Source organism: Ailuropoda melanoleuca, chromosome 1 (assembly GCF_002007445.2).
Source record: "Ailuropoda melanoleuca isolate Jingjing chromosome 1, ASM200744v2, whole genome shotgun sequence".
Taxonomy (NCBI): Eukaryota; Metazoa; Chordata; class Mammalia; order Carnivora; family Ursidae; genus Ailuropoda; species Ailuropoda melanoleuca.
This window is the reverse complement of record NC_048218.1, coordinates 209,489,982-209,502,916: the sequence shown is the minus strand read 5'-3', so window position 1 is coordinate 209,502,916 and position 12,935 is coordinate 209,489,982. Positions and strand designations below refer to the sequence as shown.

At 45.8% G+C, this 12,935-nt stretch overlaps 1 long non-coding RNA gene across 1 annotated transcript in view; it reads right to left on the bottom strand.

The window, feature by feature from the left end:
- Window positions 1-12,840, bottom strand: part of LOC117795404 — a 23,542-nt gene extending 10,702 nt beyond the window's left edge. Inside the window, exon 1 of the long non-coding RNA XR_004619397.1 lies at window positions 12,260-12,840. This is a non-coding gene — a long non-coding RNA (uncharacterized LOC117795404). The remainder of the gene's footprint in view (window positions 1-12,259) is intronic.
- Window positions 12,841-12,935: the final 95 nt, after the last annotated feature.

The following is a 12,935-nucleotide window of genomic DNA, read 5'->3' as shown; positions in this document are numbered from 1 at the left end:
CGTTACCTTGGAATTAACTTAACCAGAGACGTAAAGGACCTATATCCTAGAAACTATAGATCACTTTTGAAAGATATTGAGGAAGACATAAAAAGATGGAAAAATATTCCATGCTCATGGATTGGAAGAATTAACATAGTTAAAATGTCCATACTACCCAGAGCAATCTACACTTTCAATGCTATCCCGATCAAAATACCGAGGACATTTTTCAAAGAACTGGAACAAATAGTCCTTAAATTTGTATGGAACCAGAAAAGGCCCCGAATCTCCAAGGAACTGTTGAAAAGGAAAAACAAAGCTGGGGGCATCACAATGCCGGATTTCGAGCTGTACTACAAAGCTGTGATCACAAAGACAGCATGGTACTGGCACAAAAACAGACACATCGACCAATGGAACAGAATAGAGAACCCAGAAATGGACCCTCGGCTCTTTGGGCAACTAATCTTTGATAAAGCAGGAAAAAACATCCGGTGGAAAAAAGACAGTCTCTTCAATAAATGGTGCTGGGAAAATTGGACAGCTACATGCAAAAGAATGAAACTTGACCACTCTCTCACACCATACACAAAAATAAACTCCAAATGGATGAAAGACCTCAATGTGAGACAGGAATCCATCAAAATTCTAGAGGAGAACATAGGCAACAACTTCTATGACATCGGCCAGAGCAACCTTTTTCACGACACATCTCCAAAGGCAAGAGAAATAAAAGATAAAATGAACTTATGGGACTTTATCAGGATAAAGAGCTTCTGCACAGCCAAGGAAACAGTCAAAAAAACTAAGAGACAGCCCACGGAATGGGAGAATATATTTGCAAAGGACACCACAGATAAAGGACTGGTATCCAAGATCTACAAAGAACTTCTCAAACTCAATACACGAGAAACAAATAAACAAATCATAAAATGGGCAGAAGATATGAACAGACACTTTTCCAATGAAGACATACAAATGGCTAACAGACACATGAAAAAATGTTCAAAATCATTAGCCATCAGGGAAATTCAAATCAAAACCACACTGAGATACCACCTTACGCCAGTTAGAATGGCAAAGATAGACAAGGCAAGAAACAACAATTGTTGGAGAGGATGTGGAGAAAGGGGATCCCTCCTACATTGTTGGTGGGAATGCAAGTTGGTACAGCCACTCTGGAAAACAGTGTGGAGGTCCCTTAAAAAGTTAAAAATTGAACTACCCTATGACCCAGCCATTGCACTACTGGGTGTTTACCCCAAAGATACAGACGTAGTAAAGAGAAGGGCCATATGCACCCCAATGTTCATAGCTGCATTGTCCACAATAGCCAAATCATGGAAGGAGCCGAGATGCCCTTCAACAGATGACTGGATTAAGAAGCTGTGGTCCATATATACAATGGAATATTACTCAGCTATCAGAAAGAACGAATTCTCAACATTTGCTGCAACATGGACGGCACTGGAGGAGATAATGCTAAGTGAAATAAGTCAAGCAGAGAAAGACAATTATCATATGGTTTCACTCATTTATGGAACATAAGAACTAGGATGATCGGTAGGAGAAGGAAGGGAAGAATGAAGGGGGGGTAAACAGAAGGGGGAATGAAACATGAGAGACTATGGACTCTGGGAAACAAACTGAGGGCTTCAGAGAGGAGGGGGGTGGGGGATGGGATAGGCTGGTGATGGGTATTAAGGAGGGCACGTGTTGCATGGTGCACTGGGTGTTATACGCAACTAATGAAGCATCGAACTTTACATCAAAAACTAGGCATGTACTGTATGGTGACTAATATAATAAAAATTATTAAAAAAAAGAAAATGGATACATAAATTATAATGCAATCTGTGACTGGATTTGTTTTAATGAAAGGGAAATATTTAGAAATTGGGTCTTTAAAGTGCTCTCCACAAGCATCAGGGAAACAACGGCTCAGTTTTGTTTGCAGCTCGTGTATATGTGTCCACGTGTAATGACTGAGAGAGATTTTCTCCACCTTGAGATGGCACTGCTAAAATTAATTTGTAAAGGAGCTCTACTGGTTTATGTTTTTAAAAGATTTTTATTTATTTGACACAGAGAGACAGCCAGCGAGAGAGGGAACACAGGCAGGGGGAGTGGGAGAGGAAGAAGCAGGCTCCCAGCGGAGGAGCCTGATGCGGGGCTCGATTCCAGGACTCCGGGATCACCCCCTGAGCCGAAGGCAGACGCTTAACCGCTGTGCCACCCAGGCGCCCCAAGGAGCTCTATTGGTTTAAAGGCAAGCGCTTATAAAAACTCAAACTCAGAAAGATAAAAACTAGCTGAAATGTTTTTCAAGTTTATCTGGGATGAAATTCTGTACATTCAGGCTTATGTTCCTCTGTAATAAAGATGTGAAGGAACCCAACTGATGGTCCAGAGAGAGAAGGATGGACAAAAATCTTAGACACCCAACCCCGTTCTCAATAGTCAGAAAAAGGAGGAAAAGCAGGAGGAAAACAGGCAGACACTGGAAATCCTGGATCTACCTTCCCAAGTACAAGCTTCAGAACTAACACCCAAACTGAGGCCGCCTCCTCTGCGCCCCCCCCCAGGGGGCTGCGAAGCACCTGGAGAGCAAGCCTGTCTGGGGAGGGGGGACAGGACGTGGCAATGGAGCAACGTTAGTCCCAACCTTGAACGTCCCGTTCCTGCCCGACCGCCGTGGCGCCGCTCACACAGCTGGTCCAGGGCCGTGGGCAGCACCCCCGGTGCCAAGGGCTCCTGCTCTCCGTGCCCTCGCGGCCAAGGAGCGAAAGCGCCCAGAGCTGCCTGGCAGGCCTCCTCCTCACGAGGCTCACACGGCAGCAGCTCCCAAGTGAGCACGAAGGGCCCGCGGACTCCCCCGGCCTCAAACCACCCGCCTAAGATTTCCCCACAGAAGCCCCACGTAAATCGGCTGGGGGACCAAACCGAGTGTTTCAGGGGACACGGGTGCAGCACATTCGCTATGAAAGCTAATTCAAGGTTGCTGGTTTAATTAAAATACACATGCTTTTGGCACTATCAACATCAAATATAATATAATCAGCTTTTATCCTACCTGAATGTATTAAATTCATTTTGTCAATGTTGTAACCTGTCACCAAAAAAAAAAAAAAAAAAAAATTTAAAATGATGGTTGCTTTTGTCTCATGAAGTTTTCATGGGTAATTGTTAGGAGCGAGTAAATTAAATTTTAAAGAAAATGTTCAGAAACTTTTAAATAGCTTCCAAAATCTTTGGTAACCTAAAACTTTGAAGTTTCTGCTAGGCTAAATAAGAAATTGGGTTGAATTCACTGGATACTAGTTTTTTCCAAAAAAGATAAAATACTGAAACATCACTCAACATAGGTTTATCTGCTTTTGGCTTCTTACAGAGAATCTAAAGATACTTGGGTCTCCTCATAAACACGTTTTAAGCTTTATAGTTGTACTATGAAAAAACACATTTCTAGAACACATAAAACATATTCATAAATTTCCCAATCTAAAGAATTCTGGTGTAATAGTTCATAATTGGCTACTAAGTTTTCCCTGGAGACTACGGTTTCTAAGAGTTAAAATTCTCCTAAATGTAACTGAGACTGCTGGAGATAAGGAAACCAACTCTGTATGCAGCAAAAATTAGAAGATCTGTAAGAAAAGTATAAAGAATGAGAACACACTGTTGTTGAGAAAAAAAGAAAGTAATTTTGTCCTGATACAAGACTGGTTATTTAGAGAAAACTTATGACAAAGTCTAAATGCAGAAGAAAGTTATAGAAGGTTAGTGAAGGGGAGGGGCGCCTGGGTGGCACAGCCATTGAGCGTCTGCCTTCGGCTCAGGGCGTGATCCCGGCGTTATGGGATCGAGCCCCACATCAGGCTCCTCCGCTATGAGCCTGCTTCTTCCTCTCCCACTCCCCCTGCTTGTTCCCTCTCTCGCTGGCTGTCTCTCTCTCTGTCAAATAAATAAAATCTTTAAAAAAAAAAAAAAGGTTAGTGAAGGGGAAATCTTTGGAAAATAATTTTATATGTGGTCAGGATGACTACGATTGGAATAAATGAATGTTTAAAATACACTTGTACAGGACATGAGGGGAAGATGGCAGAGCAGGCGAGCCGAGGCTCACCTTATCCCATGGCTACAACTAGAAGCACCCACGTCACGTACACAACCCAGGAAGTGACCCGAACACCGGCAGAACAGACTCTACAGCTGAATGGAGAGATGACATCACGTGGAAGAGAGCGGCAAGGGCTGTCCCCAGGAGGGAGGGGTGCTGCGGGCCTGGAGGGGAGAAGAGCAGACCCCACCCCAGGCACCAGGAACACACATTCCCACAGCATTTGCCTTCGAAACCCAGAGGGCCCTAATGTCAGGAGTTCTTACAATCAGCGGGCGGGGCTCTGGGAGAGCGAGGAGGGCTGTGAGGAAACTGAGTTCCTGCGCTTAAAGAGACCGCGCTACAAACAGCCCCGCTGAGATACAGAACACAAGCGGGGGTTTGAAAAATGCCTGGCCCATACGAGGAGATTTATTTACTCATCCCAGAGCACGTGCTGGAGGGGCAGGGATCTCTGGGAGACTTCAAGAAAAGAAGAGCTGGTGGGCCCACTTCCCTCCCCTGCCCTGGCCTGAATACACCGACGGCTGTGGGAGCCCGCACAGCACCGCGCTCCACCTAGCTGGCTAACAGCGTGCCCCGCCAGCACTTCTCCTGCGGACCCGCCCCTCCGTCCCTGCCTCGGGGACTTTCCCTGGGCTGATGCAGGTCTCCTTCTAAGCCCCGGCAACTCTGCCGGCACCATGAGTGCCCCATCACCACCTTCTCCTGTGGACCCACGCCCTCCATGACCCCTTTGGCCAGAACCCATCCAAAGCAGCAGCAGAAGCCTGGCAGCGAGCCAGGAGCCCAAGTAGGGGCCAGCAGTCCTCCGAAGTGACTCCCACTCCAGGGAATGGGAAAGATAACCACACACTCAGTTCCACTGCTGGGGGCAGACAGCTGGTCTGACTACAGTCCCTGCTCACCAAGAAAAGCTGCTCAGGGGACAACACAGGGAAGTGCCCTACAGTTTGGTGCTACTGCATCTCACAAATGCTTGGTCTAACTCGACTCAAGCCTAAGGTGGCCCCAGACTGGCCACCTAACACAGGGACTGAAACCTGCCCATAACAGGCAGAGAGAGCCACTGCAGACAAATGGACTAAGGGAAAAAGCAGCTCAGCCACAATAGCAGGGCACATGCAACACACACAGGAGACACCCTGCAGGGTTCCAGTGAACAGGGGACACTGCACTGCAGGGCACTATGGGACTTCTTCCAAAGGCCACTACTTTCAAAAGCAAGAGACGTAGCTGACTTTCCTAACACATAGAAACAGACACAGGGAGTTCGATAAAATGAGGAGACAGAGGAGTATGTCCCAAATGAAAGAACAAGACAAAATCACAGCAAGAGACCTAAGTGAAACAGAGAAAAGTAATATGCCTGACAAAGAAATTAAAGTAGTGGTTATAAAGATATTCACTGGGCTTGAGAAAAGAATGGAGGACCTCAGCAATACCCTCAACGAAGAGATAGAAAACATAACCAATCAGGGATGAAGAACTCAATAACTGAAATTTAAAACACACGAGATGGAATAAACAGTGGACCAGAGGAAGCAGAGAACATATCAGTGACCCGGAGGACTGAGCAATGGAAAGCAACCAAGTTGAACGGGAGAGAGAAAAAATAACAAAAACTGAAAATACACTAAAGGAACACAGAGACACCATCGAGCACAATAACATTTGCATTATACGGGTCCCAGAAGGAGAAGAGAGAGAAAAGAAGGCAGAAAATTTATTTGAAGAAACAATAGCAGCAAACTTCCCAAATCTGGGGAAGGAAGCAAATGTAAATCCAGGAGGCACAGAGAGCCCACAGAAAAAATCAATCCAAGGAGGTCCACCCCAAGACACATAGTAATTAAAATGCCAAAAGGTAGGGATAAAGAGAATTTTAAAAGCAGCAAGAGGGGGCGATAAACAGTTACATACAAGGGAAACCCCATAAGGCTCTCAGCTGATTTTTCAGCAAAAACTTTGTAGGCCAGAAGAGGGTGGCAGGATATATTCAAAGTGCTGAAAAAGTCTGCAGCCAGGAATATTCTATCAGCAAGGCTATCGTTCAGAATAGAAGGAGAGATAAGGAGTTTCCCACACAAAAGTTCAAGGAATTCATGACCACTAAACCAGCCTTAAAAGAAATGTGAAAGAGGACTCTTTTGAGTGGAAAGGAAAGACCACAGCAGGAGTAAGAAAAGTAAGAAGCACAAAAGCAGCAAAATTGAGTGTATCTACAAAAATCAGCGCAGGATGAAAAGGATGACACCGTACATGTAAAACGTGTGGCAGGGGAGAGGGGTACAAATCTAGTGCTCGCAGAATGGATTCGAACTTACGCAGCCATCAACTTCATATGAAATTCTACATACATAAGATGTTACATATAAATCTAATGGTAATTAGATACAAATTTGATAAATTTTCAGCAGGCCCATCAAAAACTGGTAAAAGAGATAGAAAAAATAAAGAGAAAGGAATCCAAGGATATCACGAAAGGCTAACCATGAAAGAGAGCAAGAAAGGAACAGAGAAGAACTGCGAAACAAGCATAAAGCAAGTAACAAAATGGCGACAAGTACATACCTCTCGATAATTACTTTGAGTGTAAATGGACTAAACAGTCTAATCAAAAGACACAGGGTGACAGAATGGATAAAAAAGCAAGGCCCATCTATATTCCGCCCATGAGAGACTCATCTGAGATCTAAAGACACATGCAGATTGAAAGTGAAGGAATGGAAAAGTATCATGAATCATGGAACTTTACATCAAAAACCAGGGATGAACTGTATGGTGACTAACATAATATAATAAAAAAATATTATTATAATAAAAAAATCATCTTAAGGGAAAAACCGATGATAAAACAGCAATAAAATATTCCATAATGTATACCAACTTGAAACAAACAAAAAAAAGTATCATGAAAATAGAAGTGGAAAGAAACCTGGGGTAGCAGTACTTATATTGGACAAAACAGACTTTAAAACAAGACTGCAACAAGAGACAGACAAGGACACTACATAGTCAGAGAGAGAACATCCAATAAAATAGAAATATTTATGCACGCAACACGGGAGCCCCAAATACATAAAGTTGCTAATAACAAGCATAAAGGAAATAATCAATTGTAATAATAGTAGGGGATTTTAACAACCCACTTACATCGATAGACAGATGATCTAAACAGAAAATCAATAAGGAAACAGTGGCTTTGAATAACACAATGGACCAGATAGAGCTAACAGATACATTCAGAACTTCCCATTCTAAAACATCAGAATACACATTCTTTCAAGTGCACATGGAACATTCTCTAGCATGATTTACATATTAGGCTACAAGACAAATCTCGACAAATTCAAAAGACCAAAGTCATACCCTGCATCTTTTCTGACAATACTATGAAAATAGAAATCAACCACAAGGAAAAAAAAATCTGGAAAGACCACAAATAAACGAAGGTTAAATAACTTGCTAGTAATCAATGAGTAGGTCAACCAAGAAATCAAAGAGGAAATCAAAAAAATCTGTGGAGACAAATGAAAATGGAAACACAATTGTCCAAAATCTTTGCGATGCAGCAAAAGTTGTCCTAACAGGGAAGTTTATAGCAGTACAGGCCTAACTCAGAAAGCAAGAAAAATCTCAAAGAAAACACCTAAGCATATGCCTAAAGGAACCAGAAAAAAAAAGAACAAAATCCTAAACCAGTAGAAGGAAGGAAATAATAAAGATCAGAGCAGAAATAAATGTAATAGAAACGAAAAAGAAAAAAAAAAAAAAAGAACAGATCAATGAGCTGTTTCTTTGGAAACAGGAGCTGGTTCTTTGGAGAGATACAAATTTGATAAATTTTCAGCAGGCCCATCAAAAGAGAGAAGCGGAGGGTGGGGGGACTCAAATCAGAAATGAAAGCAGAGCAGTAACAACCAGCACCACGGAAATAAATACATCGGAAAACTCCCAATAAACGCAAGGCCAGGACCAGATGGCTTCGCAGGGGAATTTTACGAAACATTTAAGGAACAGTTAATATTTATTCTTCTCAAACTATTCCAAAAGATAGAAGAGGAAGGAAACTTCCAAATTCATTCTATGAAGCCAGCATTAACGTGACGCCAAAACTGGATGAAGGCACCACACACACACACACACGAGCTACAGGCCAATATCTCTGATGAACATAGACACAAAAATCATCAACAAAATATAACAAAACAAATCCAGCAACACATTAAAAACTAATTCACCACAAATAAGTGGGACTTAGTCCTAGGATGCAAGGGGTTCAATATTTACAAATCAATCAACATGATACATCACACCAGTAAGAGAAAGGAAAAAACCATATGATAATTTAAATAGATCCGGAAAAATCATTTGACAAAGTACAACATCAATTCATGATGAAAACCCCTAAGTAAAGTACATCTAGAGGGAACATACCTCAACATAATAAAGGCTTAAATGAAAAACTCACAGCCAACATCATCCTCAATGGGAAAAACTGAGAGCCTTTCCCCTGAAGTCAGGAACAAGACAAGGATGTCCGCTCTCACCACTTTTACTCGACATTAGTACTGGAAATCCTAGCTGCACAGTCACACAAACAAAAGAAATAAAAAGCATCCAAATTGCTAAGGAAGAAATAAAACTTTCACTATTTGCAGATGACATGATACTAAATATAGAAAACCCTGAAGACCCCACCAAAAAACTACCAGAACTGATAAATGAATTCAGTAAGGTCACAGATACAAAATACACAGGAATCTGTTGCATTTCTATACACTAATAATGAAGTAACAAAAAGGGAATTAAGAAAAACAATCCCATTTACAATTGCACCAAAAAGAATAAAATGCTTAGAAATAAACTCAACCAAGGAGATGAAAAACTTGTACTCTGAACACTATAAAACATGGATGAAAGACACTGAAAATGACCCAAACAAATGGAAAGATATCCCATCCTCATGGACTGGCAGGTGCAGGAACCTCAGGCCACCACAGCTCAGGTACAGACGGTCAGTGCCTGTTGCTCTATGGGCCACTGAAAGGAGCACCAGAGGCATCCGAACTACAAACCAGAAAAATCCGCCAATCACTGCTCCCTGCCCCCACTCCATCTGAGGATACGTTGGGCCTGACACGTAGAAGTCTCGTCACTGGCAGCACTCAGGACTCAGACACTGGGTTTATAATTTGTTCCAACCATCAACCTGTGTTTTTCCTTTGTCTCCCTAAAAATGCCTCTCCTAATCCTCTGAGCGCTGACCGAGGCAGAGTCGATTCCGTAGCTGACACGACTTGCTGCACCTGTTTCAGCTCGTCCTGGGAAGGAAGAGCCCCCATGCGTAAAACCACGCAGCAACCCTCCCGGATGCGAGAGGCCCCTGACCACCACACCCCCCCCCTTTTTAAGGTGGACAGGACTGGTTGACTGATCCATTCTCTTGGATACTCCCGGGGATCAGATCTACTTTAGAGGCTGTCGCCCCTGCCTGCACTGCTACTGTTCCCTGGATTACACTCGGGGATGAAATTATGATGTCATGTACGGCCAAACTATGCGGAAAAATACCCAAGTCTCCAATACGGAACCACCTCGGATACCCCCTCCATTAGCACAAGGGGCCCAAAGTTACACCCCGCAGGTCAAGTCGGTACATTCCGAAGTTCCCACTGCACCCTAAGTCAGCTGAGGCAGTTACAGGACAAGCCCTCCATCCGTGCTCCACAGAGATGGGAATCTGTCACAGGAAAGATCTCAGCACGTCTGACTCCCTGCTGTGTCTGTGTCCCTTGCTGCTGTGACCTGCGCACGGGACGGCATGGCTAAGGTTGACAAAAACTGCTCTTTACCCAAAACCTACCTCACCCAAGGAGAAAAGGAAGTAGCCGGAGGGGGTCATCATCCCAGTTCTTCAAGATCGAGGCACTGCCCTAGCTCAGGGAGGAACTGAAACTGCCCCACAGGGTTAATGTGGCTGAAACTAGCAGAAGATTTAAAGCCTGGTTTTCGGAGAACTGTTCCGCCCCAGCCGGCTGTTGTTTCTTTCAGACCCCATTAACAAATCCACGTCCCCGAGGCAGCCCGGGCTCAGGGTCAACTGATTTGGTTCCTGTCTGGGAACAAGCTAGGCTCTGCATTCCTTACTGGAGACAACAAGCCCGAGACCCTGCCCAGGTCACAGCAGCTCTCAGAGCGCACCCACAGCCGCTCCTCCGGCCGGGGATGCCCTCCTGACATCAGGGACTGAACTTGGTCTCCTCCTGATGTTACGTCTCTGCCCAGAGTAACGGCGGGAGTTCCGTTAGGAGTAGGTCTACCCCACACACCGGTTCCATCTTCTCTCCGGAATCATCACACATTCCCCACCTTTCTATCCAAATGCATGTGAAGGACTCTTCGGATTTTTCTCTCGCTGAAGTCTATTGCAACGTCACACTGGTTCCTTCCACTTGTACTTATTAGAATTCTTTTACTCTCCATGCATCACTGAAGCAAATTCTTTACCAAATGCAAAGCCAGACAATCTAAGGCAAGCACATTTACCGTCTGCTCGTCAATCGGACTTCATACAGAACATATGTCATTTCTAAGTTTCCCAGCATTTACATTACGGTGAGTCCCCCCACCAAGGAACTCTGGGTGAAAAAACAGGTGTGTTCATTCCTCGCACCAGGGACTTGCTGGGCCCAGGGCAGACAAGACAGGCACCCTGGCACCAAGGGATATGGAAACATAAGACTGATCGTCCAGGCTGAGGAAAGATTATTGATCAAAAGGGGGAAATGATAAAGGACAACTTAACTTTTAACGTTTGCGGGCCCTGCTCCTGGGCTCCCAGGGAAGCTATACTTTAACGCTTACCAGGGTCAAAATGACTCAGCAAAACCTCAAAACATGGGCTGTATTTCTGTCCTGTGCACACACCGTACATCTGCTTTGTTAAAAAAAAAAAAATCTGACCAAAAAGAAGTATTCCAAACATAAAAAGAAAAAAAAATCTCCGTGGGTCCCATAAGATTAAAATCATTCAGACTTGCACATACTAAAACCTAAAAAGAAAAAAAAATAAAGCCTGTAACTTTCTGGGAAGTCCTTTGTCACAATGATTCGTAACTCTGTAACTCTTTATGAAAAAACCACAAACACATGTAGCCCTGCACACGTGTTCTTCCCCAGAGCACCCTTCTTTGTGAACACTGTGGCCCGGGGCAGCGGCCTTCACTTGGGTGCCAATGAGACTTTTCCTCTCTCTTTAAAATTTTTAAAAAAGGTTTGTTCATTTGCACTGATAACTTCTCTTCCTTAGAATGATGACTTTTTGTATGTAAAAGTATCTAGAGAAGCAATGACAGCCTGTTCGTTATGCTGGTGCCTTTACACACACACACACACAGGCACACCATCTATTTTCCCCAGAAAAACATGGGAATTTTTGAAAGCCTCTGCTTATATTATATTTCTGGGTCTGGATGTAACAGCCCCGGAGGTCAAGAACCAGTGACATGGGTAGTAAGGGCACGTGTTGCATGGTGCACTGGGTGTTATACGCAACTAATGAATCACCGAACTTTACATCAAAAACCAGGGATGTACTGTATGGTGACTAACATAATAAAAAAACATTAAAAAAAAAAAAAAGAACCGGTGACAAATCCCTTACTTCCTAACTGAACTGTAATCACCTCCCGCACTTGCGGAATCGCTCCCTTGGCTCCAGGAGATGCGCAACACCTGCTTCCGTGATCCGAGAAGCGCAGGGACAGAGGCGGCCTCTTCGAACAACACCCGAACGGACGCGGGGACAGACGGCCCACGGCACACACGCTACTCCCAAAGGGAATTACGTCACAGAGTCAGCACAGATGCACGAACTCACAGACGCTAGTTAAATGCTCAATTAGCAGCCCAAGTCAGAACCCCGAGGAGAAGCACCTGTAAGAACCCTGCTCTGGAACGCGGCACGCAGCTGCAGGGAACGGTAGACGCGGATTATCACGGAACGGTCTGGAACCGCAGCCCCGGCGTGAGGGCACAGCCCCGGCGAGGGCTGCCGAGGTCCTTTCTGAATGCCCCAAGTTCAGGCAGTGCCCGTTCTAGTCACAGAAAAGCCGCCTCGAAGGAGGCAAGTCCTCCTGGGGCCCACGGTACCTGCGGTTTCCGAAATCGCTGACTGGCGGAGGCAGGGCGGCGGGCAGGGGTCCTGGGCAGCCCCTCTCCGCGCAAGCTGGGCTCTGCCTCTGCCACGCCCCCGACGGCTCTCCGGGGCCTCGGGCGTTCACCAGCTGGGTCTAGAAGGAAATCAAGGCACGTCTGAAAGCGAGGGACACCCGGCCCCGGGTTAAAAGAACGAATTTGCCCTTCCGTGATCTTGGGCATTTTCTTGAACGCCTTAAAGCTGCTTCCTTGCTCCGCGCAGGTGAGGACGGGGCGCGGCACCACTGTGCCGCCGGCGGCCGCAGGGTCCCAGCCTCTGCCGCGGCTCCTGAGCCAGTCCCCAGAGCCAGGCATCTCCCCGCCCCGCCTCCGGGGCCACGCCCCTGCCCCGGCCCGCACCCCGTCTCTGGCCGCGGCTTGCCGCGGCGTCTGCTCGGGATGCGCGAGGAGGTTGCTCGCACCTCCCAGCCCTGCCTTCAGGCCCTCGCGCCCCGGGGCTCCCCGCGCCCGCCGCCCTGGACGCAGCTCCCGCACGTCCGACCTTCCGCCCCTGCTCTGCGCTGCCGCCGCCCCTGCCCGCGAGAGCCTACCCTTCCGCGCCCCGCCAGGGCCGCCGGCGCTGCAGGGGAGCTGGGCGCGGGCGCTGTCACCTCCCCCCCCCTCCGGGCTC